The sequence below is a fragment of the Euprymna scolopes genome, chromosome 35, assembly GCF_053919585.1.
Source record: "Euprymna scolopes isolate OS-2025 chromosome 35, ASM5391958v1, whole genome shotgun sequence".
Taxonomy (NCBI): Eukaryota; Metazoa; Mollusca; class Cephalopoda; order Sepiida; family Sepiolidae; genus Euprymna; species Euprymna scolopes.
In genome coordinates, this window is record NC_136516.1 from 45,302,059 (window position 1) to 45,315,132 (window position 13,074).

At 46.7% G+C, this 13,074-nt stretch overlaps 1 protein-coding gene across 2 annotated transcripts in view; it reads right to left on the reverse strand.

Annotated features, from left to right (window-relative positions):
- LOC145259852 (pyruvate dehydrogenase phosphatase regulatory subunit, mitochondrial-like) overlaps nt 1-13,074 on the reverse strand; it is a 169,959-nt gene that overhangs the window by 42,349 nt on the left and 114,536 nt on the right. The gene's annotated exons all lie outside the window — the stretch shown is intronic.

Consider the following 13,074-nt stretch of genomic DNA (forward strand, 5'->3'; position numbering starts at 1 on the left):
ATATATACTTGTTTATTGTTATATAGACATGTTTACATCCCGCTGCTACAAACATTGAATGAAACAAATGGCTGTTTGTAGCAGCGGGATGTAAACATGTCTATATAACAATAAACAAGTATTATCAGCTCTTTTTATTGAGCACTATCTAACAACCTCGTTGAATTCATTAGTCTATTACTTTTGAATAAAAACCCCCCGAATATATATATATATATACTCCTATAAATTCGTTTTTTTTAGTGTGTATTGATATTCATATTAAAAACCCTCTTTTACATTTATTAGTATTTATTTGCTTTCCTACCAAAGCAAAATGTGACACAAGGTCATTTTTAAAGTGGGGTTAAACCAGCTCCCTGAAAAAAAAGGAAAAGGGGGCACTCTGGGTGGGTCCAAAAATAGTAATTGTCCCAGTATAGAGGGTTTCCCCTCCATTGACTGGGACAAATTACCTTAAGTGCAGCATCTGCAAAACAGATACTACACTTTGATCCTGGCCCGAAGGCCAAGAACAACAAGGTATTTATTTGCTCCCTCACCAAGCAATTTAGGCACAAGGCCGATTTTTAATGTGAGGAGTGAAGGGGAAATGGGGACCAACTTCCCGGAGAGTAGGGGAGCTGGATAGTGACAATTGGTATGAAGGGTTTCCCCTACATTGACCAATAACTTATATGTGGGGTTTCACCCACATATAGTCTTTGCTTGCAGTATCTGCCGGAACAGATGGTATTTATTTGCTCCCCCACCGAGCAAATTAGGCACAAGGCAAATTTTTAATGTGAGGAGTGAAGGGAGGGGGAAGGGAAAAGGGGACCAGCTCCCGAGAGATGGGAAATGGGAGCTGGTTAAAGGTCAGGCATGTGGGGTTGCCCCCACATCTGGTCTTTGCTAGTCATAGCTAGTCATAGCTTGCAGCATCTGCCGGAACAGATACTACACTTTGAGATATTAAATCTTTTATTCATGTTAAAAAATACATTCAAAATTAACGTTGAACAAAAAACTTAGGCACATGGCCAACTCAAAAGGGGGGATTTTGGGGGTCGTTGGTCATCCTTGTCACTCCAGAACTAAACAAAGTCAAAAGTTTCTCCCAGCTAGTATCTTCTTTCACCATAATACCGCATTCACCCTTTCATATTGGGGGACGTCCTAGTAACTCCCAATGTTGAAAACATTTTTTATTGACGTGTAAAAACAAAAAAGATAACAATAAAATGGTAACAATAATTCATTTGTGTTGAGGGCGGGGGAAGAAAAAACAAAAAGGTGATTAGTAGGACCCTCCCAACCCCGTCTAGTTGATAGACTGCCCGTTCCACTAGGTTTGTAAAAGTAACCTCGCTTCTGCGGGTCAGTCTCTAGGTGGGGATGCCCTCTAGATGGGGGTGAATGGAGAAAAGAAAATTTTTGTGGGTAAGGGATGGAGGTTAGTTTGTATTTCTTTTTCTCCAAGATGGGTAAAATTTAGAGGAAGGGGTGAAAACAAAAATTGCAGGTAAGAGGGGATGGGGATCTTGGAGGCTTCCTAATCAGGGAGGGATGGAACACACACTCAGCTAGCTAAGAGACTACTTGTTTAATTTTACTTTACAGAACTGCGCGTTCCACACCTAGGCGGGGAACACGTATTCAAATTTGGCTCCTCTTCGTACACACAGACTTGCCACATGTATCCATCTTCTGTCAAATGCCGCGCGATGCAGCCTTCTTCTATCACATCTGATCTTCACCCGTAGTTGGTGTTTAAAGAACGCGATCAGATCTTGATCAGAAAAAGACAACACCCCCCGGCAACCTTGCAAACGTGACGTCCAAATCACCATTCTCGCCACGGCCAGGATCGTAACGTAGACCATTTGTCTTTCCCGGTCCCACGGCGGCCTCACGTTGTCCACAACATTGGATACAGTAATTGGGCGAGGATGCTCAGGATCGATGCGAGCCATCACTCCGCTGACAAACAACCAGTACTGGCGGAGTTCGCGGCAATCAAAGAAAGCATGATCTGTAGTTTCTACGGCCGTTGTCCCACAACGGGGACAATCAGGCGACTCCAAAAACCCGGAACTGCATTGTATGTTGTTGAGTGGAAGTGCATTTCGGGCCAATCGCCAGGTCAGAGAGAACTCCGAATTGTTCAGATGACTTGAACCTGGCGCCCAGCTCCACGCGGAGCGGATCTCACTCTGCTGCCACCCCAAACGCGCGCATAGTGGGTCGGCGGCCCCCTTCACTAGATCCCTGTGGAGTTCCCTACGGGTAGCAGTCACAAGGTCACTGGACCTTGGTAGTCGTTTTAGCGCGGCTCGGCACTCTTTCATGTAGGCAGATTCTCCCCGCGGCCTGCGACGGCTCTCGATGGAAGGGTCGAGAACGAGGTCAGGGAAGGCGGCAGTAACCACGGGGTGCCACGGTTGGTCATCCTGCATATAGTGGCTCAGAAAGGCCAGCCTCTCAGCATCTCGATGACACTTCAAGTCCGGCATTCCCAAGCCTCCCTCATACGGACGTTGAATACAGACCTGTCTGCTCACCCAGTGTCTTCCTCTGTCCCAAAGGAGCGAGGACAAGAGTTCGACAAGAGCTTTTAGGTGTTGTGCAGGCAGGTGAAGTACGGCCAGTCGGTAAAGGATGAGAGGAAAGACGTAAGTGGCGCACGCCTCAGCTCTACCCTTTAAGGAAAGTTTCCTAGGAAGCCACGAATTGACTGCAGCCTCCACCTTTGACCGTACCTCCAACCAATTCTTGTCAAGCTGGAGACCCGGTCCGAACCACACGCCGAGGATCCGGACCGGGCCATCTGTCCAGCTGAAGGGCGCAGGGAGGTTTGCGTTGCCACTCCATGCGCCCAACCGCAGTCCTACCGACTTGTTGCGGTTTATCTTGGCCCCCGTGATTCTTTCGTACTGTGTGAGTGCCTCCGACACGACCTCAATGTCTCTGAAGCCCGACACGAAGATCGTGACATCATCGGCGAACGCGGATACCTTGGCAGCTGAGCCACCAGGCAGAGCCATTCCGCGCAGGGCCGAATTTGCCTCCCCATGTCTCAGCTTGCGGAGAAGAGGCTCCAAAGCCAGGACATAAAGCAGGGGCGACAGTGGACAACCCTGACGAACCGACCGAGAGATAACAAAGGGTTTTGAGCGCTTTCCGTTGACTTGCACGACAGCCATGGGCTGTCGATACATTATGGAGATCCACTTGCAAAAGTCCGGTTTAAAACCGGCGGCCTCTAAGACAGATGCCAGGAAACGATGGTCGACCCTATCGAAAGCTTTGGACTGATCTAAGTTTATCAGCGCGGCTTCCGTGTCGTCATCTATTCCCCCCTCTAGGATCGTGCGGATCAGGTGCAAGTTGTTCTGAATCGATCTCCCCTTCACAGCGTAGTTCTGTTCCGGTTCAACCAACTCGTCGATAACAACCTGCAGCCGATTCGACAGGACCTTGGCCAAAATCTTCAACTCTGTGTTTAGCAGAGTTATGGGCCTGTAATCGTCTAACTCTTCCCCTCCATGCCCGTCACCTTTCTTCAGCAATGTGATCACTCCCTTGGTCACCTGCCCTGGGATGGATCCCTGAGCAAACCAATGGTTGAACATATCCGTCAGAAGAGGCAGAAACATGGGCGACAGCCTCAAGTACAGTTCGTATAGCAGACCATCAAGTCCTGGCGATCTGTCACAGCTGACCTGCTTCAGCGCAGTAAAGACCTCCCGCTCCGTCACCCGGCCCTCGCAACCAGCCGCTCTAGCCGCCTCGAGGCGGGGAGAGTCGGCCAAATAGTCGCTAAACTCAAGGACCGGAAGATCGGGCTGCTGCGTAAAACACTTCTCGAAATGTTCTCGAAACCCCTCGCAGATCTCCCGAGTCGATTCCAGGGTGCGTCCATCCGGATGTTTGACTTTCGTAATATATTTGTCCGAGCCACGCCTAGAAACCTCACGGCGCACGTCTGCATCAGAATTGACTGCTTCGTTGCCTATCTTTCTAAGCCTAGCTCTAACTACTTGGCCTTCGTAACGCTCGCTAGTCTCGCGTAGAAGGTCTTGCTTAGCTAGTTCCTGACTAACCCTATCACCCTCCCCCGTAGCCTGGGCTAGTTTCTGCTCTAGCTGCTTCTTCGTCTTGGCCTTATCTAGTGCGAGGCGCTGGGCATACTTGACGGAGAAGCTTCTGATCTTGGCTTTGAGACCTAACCACCACTTACTCCCGGTAACCGCCCCCACTAGTGCCTTTTTAATCAATTCTCTTAACTGATCTTGGAAGTCTTGTATCTCCAGAAGGGAGGTGTTTAACTTCCAGTACCCCGCTAACTTAGGCCTATTTCCTAGCTTCAGGTGGGCCATAACTAATTTATGGTCCGTCTGGCCTAGCCAAGTGAACGTGGGACAAGATAAGAAGTCTACTTCGCCTCTCCTAACTAACATCCTGTCCAAATAGGTATTTGGATAGGAGGAAACGCTATTGGTCCACGTCCACATCTCCCGCCCCGGATGCTCGAACCGAAACCTGTCGACCAGACCGCATCTAGCCATCAGATCAGCCAGGCTGGACTCGCACCTCTCCGATCCTCTAGCATCGCCTCCTACCTTATCTATCTCGGGGTCTAAGATGGCGTTCCAATCTCCTATTAGCACTACCCGCTTCCGACAATCTACAAACGCGTCAAGCTGACTGAAGAATGAGACCCTCTCACGAGCGGTGCTGGGCACATGAACCGCGATCACCCGAAACACAGAATCTTTTACGGCAACATCGGCCACAACCAGCCTGCCCACCACATCACTATGGACAACGTCGACCGTCGCCGACAGGGTACGTTTAACCAGCACGGAAACTCCCTTCCCCCGCGGGCTGTCATATGCTGAGAAAACCTCAAAATCTCTGGCCAGCACCTGACAGTCCACAGAGGAAACGAAATGCGTCTCCTGAATCGCAGCCACACCCACTCCCAGGGACAAGAGGTCGTGCCGGAGGCGAGCCGCCCGGCCCGGTGATCTCAAGCCCCTCGCATTCAAACTAGCCAAATTCAAAGCCATGGTACCTACCTTAGGGTGTGTCACACTCAACTCCGAAGTCAGCTGGGGAGAGGACGCCGACGTTATGTGCCATGCTCAAGGTGGTCAGGTTTTTCATATCCTGACTTTCTCTCGCAATGCCGCCGACGTCCAAAGGATAAATTAATTTTATGGCCCTGTAGAGTGACGGATGGACCAACACGGGGACCCTTCCCTTGCATTGTTTTGACAGTTCATCAAGAGAAGGGTCATTTTTTTTCACCAGTTCAATTCCCGGAAACGCCCCTTCAGCGGCCTGCAGCCTTGTCCACAAGTTGGTCTTGCAGGCCTCTGGAGTTCTGACAAAAGTTATAAGGAGTGGGGCGTCCGGGAAATTTGAGGGGATATTTACATCTTTCCCCTCTATCTGTTTGTAATCGAGCAGAGGTTTTAAGTTTTTCCTCTGCCGATGGGAAATGTCTGTGGCCACAGATAGAGGGTCTACATTACATAGTTCCTCGGGGGCAAGGACCTTTGGTCTGCAAGAGGCAGAGGAGTCTCTCCTCTCCCTCGGTTCATTCTTTTCATTTTCTTTTTGGGGTAGTGGCTCAGTTTGACTTGGTGTGGGGACGGGTGTTTGTGTGGTGCCTGGTGTTGGTGTTGGTGTGGTGTCTGGTGTTGGTGCGGTGTTTGGTGTTGGTGCGGTGTCTCGTGTTGGTGTGGTGTCTCGTGTTGGTGCGGTGTCTGGTGTTAGTGCAGTGTGTGGTTTGGGGGTGGAAGTGGATTTTGTTGTTAGGGGTGGTGTATGTTCACAGGGAGTGGGGGCCACCTTTTCTTCCTCTTTTCTTCTTTTGTTTTTCTTTTTCATTCTTTCAAATGAACCGGGGAGAGTTGAGGTTGAGTTCCTCTCCCTCTCACTTGCAGATTCATCCTCAGAGGAGCAGTCTTTTCTCCGCTTGATTCCCGTCTCGATTGGTGTGGGGACCGTTGGTTGTGTCTGCTCCTCTATTCGCTGCTGCAGCTGTTTTTGTTGTTGCTGCTCTCGCTGGTGTCGTTGCTGCTGCTGCTTCTGCTGCACTTGCTGATTTTGCTGCTGCAGTAGTTGTTGCTGCAGTTGTTTCCGCGGCATTGGCTGCGGTGGCTGTTGTTGTTGCTGCATTTGCAGAGGCTCCTGCCTCGATTTTTGGGCTGGTGGTGGGACGGTGGCAGAAGGGATTATGTGTTTCCGCTTTTGTCTCACTACCGTGCTCCATTCTTCCCCCTTGGTCTCCTGGGTGGTTTGGGTTTTCCTTGGAGCTGGGGTTGGTGCTGCAGTTGCAGGGGTTGTTGCCGCCTGTTTTGGTGCGGGCGTTGTCTCAGGGGTTGTGACCGCCTTTTGAGTTGTTTGATTAGGGGTTACCCTTTGGGGGCAACTCCTAGCCATGTGGCCCTGCTTTTGGCAGAACCAACAGTGTGGACGACGGCCCTCCACCACTACCGTTATGCTGGCGTCTTTGTATGTCAGCAGCGGTGGTATTGCTCGAACACCCTCCCTCTTCAGCCTCATTGCTATTGTGTAGCAGCCCAGGTGAGTCCCAGTTTTTGACCGTACTGGGGTCACCTGTTCTACCTCACCGTACTGGCTGAAGAGGCATCCTAATACTTCCGCAGGTATTTGGGTTGGCACATTAAATACCTGCACCCGAGTCCTTCTCTTGCCCTGGTATTCAGGAATTAGTTTGACTCTCCCATGCTTTATTTCTTGGAGGGAGAGTCTCTCCGCATCATCCTTGGTGGGTAGGAGATTGTCCCACACAGCGAAGCTCCTTTGGTACAGGTATAGTACTGGGATGTTAAGTTTGTGGAGGAGCCCCGCCATGTCTTCCTTCTTCATCCCTAGGAGGCGGTTTTCCGGTATATCGGAAATGGCAAAGGACAGGACTCTGCCCTCAATCGCCTCCCAGGCACCTGGTATGGGTTTTATATCTGCCCCCTCTATGTATTGTCTGTACTTTGTCAGGTACAGGTCTCTATACTCTTGAGGGGACAGTTGTTTTTCTACGGTCTTCCCCCACGCAGACCCTCTTGTTGGTGTTGGTATGGGGTCTTTAGTGGGGTTAGACCGTTTTTGGTCTTTTATGGAGGTCGCCCCTGCCTGTTTATTGGCGACACTTCCTGCCTCCCCAGATGTCTTGGTCAGTCCTTTTGTGGGAGTGTCACATTTTTGGGCGGCGGCTCCCTTTTTAGTGTCTTTTTCGGGAGCAGCTTCCCGTTTTGGGGAGTCGGCCTCTTGGGGAGCATGATATTTTTTGTTTACTTTGGGGCCGTCTGCCCCTTCCTCGTTTGTGAGGTCCAGGCGGTATGCCCCCTCATTTTCTTGATCTGCTCCCCTTTTGGGAGAGCAGCCCTCCTGGGGAGCGCTGTCCCCTTTATTGTCCTTTTGGTCTGGCACCTCCTCCTTTCTGTGGTTGGAGTGAGATGCTACAACCGATTTTGGTTTTGCTCCCCTTTGGGGGGAGTCGCCCTCGGAGGGAGCTGTTGTTAAATTTTCCCCCTCCTGGTTAGCATCCAATGGTGTCATACTCGGGCGACGCCCCATCAGCAGTTGTTTTTTCTCCTGTTGGGGATTCGTCCTCTTGGGGGGCTACTGCTCCCCTGGCTGGGGGTATCCATATTGGTGGGCCCCTGGCTGAGGGTATCCATATTGGTGGCCCCCGGGCTGGGGGTGTCCGTTTTGGGTCCCTCTTTTAAAAAAAAAATCACTGAAAAAAGTGACGTGGAATCAGCGTCCAAAGTGGGGAGCCGACTTTGGCGCCAAAAAGAGGTGGCGCCAAAAGGCGGCAAGAGGGGAGATAGAACTGAGAGAGGGAATGGGAAGTTAGTGGAGGGAAGAGAGAAGGTGTTTCCGACCCTCCCTCGCGGGAAGGTCGTAAATTATCAGCTCGGATCCCCCCCCCCCCGTGGGGGAGGGGGGAGAGCAGAGAAAGACAGACAAAGTGGGGGTGCGGACAGAACGCGACCCAAAAAGCTTGTCAGGTGTTCCGGGTACGAGAATGTGTCGCCAGAACAGCACTGCCTCGCACGATGTAGGTATCAGAACAGATGGTATTTATTTGCTCCCCCACTGAGCAAATTAGGCACAAGGCCGATTTTTAATGTGAGGAGTGAAGGGGAAATGGGGACCAACTCCCTGGGGAGTAGGGGAGCTGGATAGTGACAATTGGTATGAAGGGTTGCCCCTACATTGACCAAGGTCTTATATGTGGGGTTGCCCCCACATATGGTCTTTGCTTGTAGTATCTGCCGGAACAGATGGTATTTATTTGCTCCCCCACCGAGCAAATTAGGCACAAGGCCAATTTTTATTGTGAGGAGTGAAGGAAGGGGGAAGGGAAAAAGGGGACCAGCTCCCGAGAGGTGGGAAATGGGAGCTGGTTAAAGGTCAGGCATGTGGGGTTGCCCCCACATCTGGTCTTTGCTAGTCATAGCTAGTCATAGCTTGCAGTATCTGCCGGAACAGATGGTATTTATTTGCTCCCCCACCGAGCAAATTAGGCACAAGGCCAATTTTTAATGTGAGGAGTGAAGGGAGGGGGAAGGGAAAGGGGGGACCAGCTCCCGAGAGGTGGGAAATGGGAGCTGGTTAAAGGTCAGGCATGTGGGGTTGCCCCCACATCCGGTCTTTGCTAGTCATAGCTTGCAGCATCTGCCGGAACAGATGGTGTTTATTTGCTCCCCCACCGAGCAAATTAGGCACAAGGCCGATTTTTAATGTGAGGAGTGAAGGGAGGGGGAAGGGAAAAAGAGGACCAGCTCCCGAGAGGTGAGAAATGGGAGCTGGTTAATGGTCAGGCATGTGGGGTTGCCCCCACATCTGGTCTTTGCTAGTCATAGCTAGTCATAGCTTGCAGCATCTGCCGGAACAGATGGTATTTATTTGCTCCCCCACTGAGCAAATTAGGCACAAGGCCGTTTTTAATGTGAGGTAAAAACCAGCTCCCCTAAAAGTAGGCAAAAAGGGGGCACTCTGGTTACCAAAAATAATAATTGTCCCAGTATAGAGGGTTTCCCCTCCATTGACTTGTACAAATTATCTTAAGTGCAGCATCTGCCGGAACAGATGGTATTTATTTGCTCCCCCACCGAGCAAATTAGGCACAAGGCCGATTTTTAATGTGAGGAGTGAAGGGAGGGGGAAGGGAAAAAGGGGACCAGCTCCCGAGAGGTGGGAAATGGGAGCTGGTTAAAGGTCAGGCATGTGGGGTTGCCCCCACATCTGGTCCTTGCTAGTCATAGCTTGCAGCATCTGCCGGAACAGATACTACACTTTGATCCTGGCCTGAAGGCCAAGAGCAACCCTCAAATGTCAAGAACAATAGAAAAAAGGCTAGCCTCTTGAAAATACAACTTTCTTATATATGAGTTGTGAAATTGCATTCACTAGTAAAAGCTCTAGCCTATTTGCATATTCTTTTAAACATTCATTTTAATTAATTCCCTATTAGTTTATTCGGTTTTCTTATGGGATGATCATCTTTAGTTAACTATTATGTGTAATTATATTAATGCAGATATTCTACATAATTTATACTTGCATAATATTTGCATAAAATGTTTATAGTAAACACAAAACTGTTTCCATATATATTTATGTATACTTATATATTTTTGTTTAACAAATTTTGCCTACCAAACTCCTCCTAGCGTTTTTTGTCTACAGACAGGAGACTTCATATATAAGGTATTTGAATCCATACCAAACTTTATATTTGGGTTTTACCCAGGACAAATCGGTGCAAAAGTGTGGAAATTAAAAAAAAAAGAAATTTTCCAGGTGAAGGTCGAACGCTGACATTACGAATGCATAATGTAGTAGCTATTGGTTCATATTTTAATTTTTAGCCTTGCATTATAAATGCCTTCATAGCCAGTCATTAACGACAGAGGCAAAAATAAATTGTGAGCTGAAAGTTTTGGTTTCGATTCTAGGTGGTGGTGCATAAGTCTTTTTTTTTTAAAAACCTTTTCAATCATTACTATGTATTGCGCCCAATCTACCTATATCTATATATCTATAAAATTGAATGTGTCCATCTGTCTGTCTGTGTGTGTGTGTGTTTCCTTACACAATAACTGTCAATTCTAAGTCTACAGACTTAGAAATTTGATATACAGGGTACTGAGATTTGGGAAAATCTTTGTAATCCGTTTCCAGCCAGAAATTTGGCTGTTAAGAGATTAAAGTTCAACGATTTGACCTTTGAAAACTCCATCAAACTCCTCCACCAATTTTGAGTATAAACAATTGAAATTTTAGACATAGGTTCCTTGGACATGGATCTAACTTAACTTGATTTAAGCCCAAAACAATAAATCTTAAGGGGTCATAATAGGGGTCAAAGTTAAAAAAAATTTGACCTCTGTGATCTCTACCAAATTAATCAGACAATTTCTGGTCTAAACATTTGAAATTTTACATAAAGGGTATTCAGAAATAGGGCAAGCTTTTTAATCAGTTTGGGTCGAAAATTTGAACTATCAATATATAAATGTATGTATGTATGTATATATGTATGTTTGCATGTTTGCCTAAAACTTTCGACAGAGGCGACGGATTTTTACTAGATCAGTATTGTTTTGTAGTTCAACCTTTCAGATGACAAATATCGAAAAATTGGCTAAAAACATTAATTTCTTCACCTTCAACTGGGCACTTTTCTACAGAGAGGGGGTTGCTTTTTTCGCTGATATTGTCGAAAGTCATCCCCTCTTTTCGATTGTCTAGCCTAAAATTTACACCTACGTCACTTCCAGGTCGTAACAGCAAAGATGTCAGTTTCCCCCCTCCCCCCGTTCTTTTTCTCCTTCGCGGTACGGGTTTGAGCTTACCTTCCTACCATCACTTTGTTTTTTTTTGCTCAACATACACCTCCAAACACCTGGGCAATGCCGGGCTGAAATGCTAGTATATCTATAAAAGTGAAAATGTCTGTCTGTGTACATTTCCCTACCAAATAACTGTCAATTTTCGGTCTACAGACTCAAAATTTTAGATACAGAATATTGAGATTTCGGAAAATCTTTTTAATCGGTTTTTAGCCAGAAATTTTGCTGTTAAGGGGTCAAAGTTCAACAATTTGACCTTTGAGAACTCTACCAAACCCCGTCAATTTTGGGTCTAAACACTTGAAATTTTAGATATATGTTCCTTGGACATGGATCTAACTTTATAATTTAATTTGAGCCCAGAACAATAAATGTTAAGGGTCATAATTGGGGTCAAAGTATCTACCAAATTACTCAGACAATTTCTGGTCTAAACATTTGAAATTTTACATAAAGTGTATTCAGACATAGGGCAAGCTTTTTAATCGTTCTTTTTGCTGAAAATTTGGCTTCCAAGAGGTCAAAGTCAAAAAGATTTTACCTTTGCGGTCTCTAGCAAACTATTAAGCCAATTTTGGGCTTAAACATTTGAAATTTTACAAAAAGGGTATTCAGACATACAGCAAGCTTTTTAATCAGTTTTTTGGGCGAAAATTTGGCTGGCAAAAGGTCAAAGTTTACAAAGCTGACCTTTACAAACTCTACCAAACTCCTCCGCCAATTTTGGGTCTAAACACTTGAAGTTTTAGATGTGGGTTACTTGGACATTGGTTCAACATTTTAATATAATTTGAGCCCAAAACAATAAATGTTAAGGGGGTCAAAATTGAGGTCAATGTTAAAAAAATTCGACCTCTGCGGTCTCTACCAACTTTTCTCTATGGTAGTTAAGGAGGCCTATTATATAGAAAGGCATTGCCGTACATATTCACTTTTTAATATATACATATGCACGTAAAGCTATGAACAGTACATAGGGCCTGAGCAAAGCCGGGCAGAATTGCTAGTATTATATAAATATACTATATAGGGTGGAACGGTAAAAGTGTCGTCCTAAAGAAAACATTACAGCTTTAGTAATTGTCTGTATTTTTGAGATGAGGTGTTTCCATTGATTGAGATTGTTGGACTGACTTCCTCATCTTGGTTGTTATTGTCACAACGATTCGGCCGTTTTGCCTTCCGGCTTTCGTCAGGTATTTTGTATCGAACTGGGGAACCGTTTGTTAGGAGTCTTGAACCCAACCCTTTATTATTATTACGGGGGCACCGTGTTCGGACTCCAGCTAGGCTTTGGGACATAGTTGCTGATTCTCTGTTTTGGATGTTACTTTTTTCACTGCCTTCGTTCAGGATTGAACTCAGCACCTTTGGGTAACTGTAAACTTTGATACAACGTCTAGGACCACTCGGCCATATGTCACTAGGGCAATTCTTAGTTGGTTTTGTTAATGTTATTCAAGGTTTTCTCTCTCTATCAGGTGTGTCCAAATTGCATTCAGCTCTATGCTTGGTTTGCTCAGTAGGTTGTTATGTCCGAGCATGTGAGCTGTTTCTTTAAGTTTTCTCACTTTCCAGTGGGTCTCTCTGTTTATTATTTATTTATTTTTTTTTTGGTACCCCCGTAATAATAATAAAGGGTTGGGTTCGAGACTCCTAACAAACAATTACAGCTTTATTTTAAAACTTTTACTGAAAAAAATCAATTTAGGTAACTTGATTATGTCCTAGAGCGGACATCTATTTAATGTAGCCGCCTGCAGTCTCAATCACTGCTTCAATATGGGTCCGGAATTGAGAGCATGCCTTTTCCCCAAGCGCCGGTGGGAGCTCAGTGAATACTCGGCAAATGGCGGCTTTGGTGTTGTAGGAGGTCATGTTGGTGATGTTCTTGATGTATAACCAAACAAAATAGTCCCGCGGGTTCAGATCGGAGGAGAAGTTGGGCCAATGAGAGAAGAGTACAAAGTCGTAGCACTCCTTCTGAAGCCAAGCCTGGACTTTGGACTTGTGGGCTGGCACCAAGTCCTGTTACCACACTTAGGATCTGCCAGTGGCAGACCCTGAGTGTGGTAACAGAGTGTGGAGCCACAAGCAATCTTCCTCACTGGAAGAAGTGAAAAAAAAATCACTGCATGGACTTTGTTTTTCCAATTACACCATGCCATAAGAAAGGAAAAGGAAAAACAAAACACAT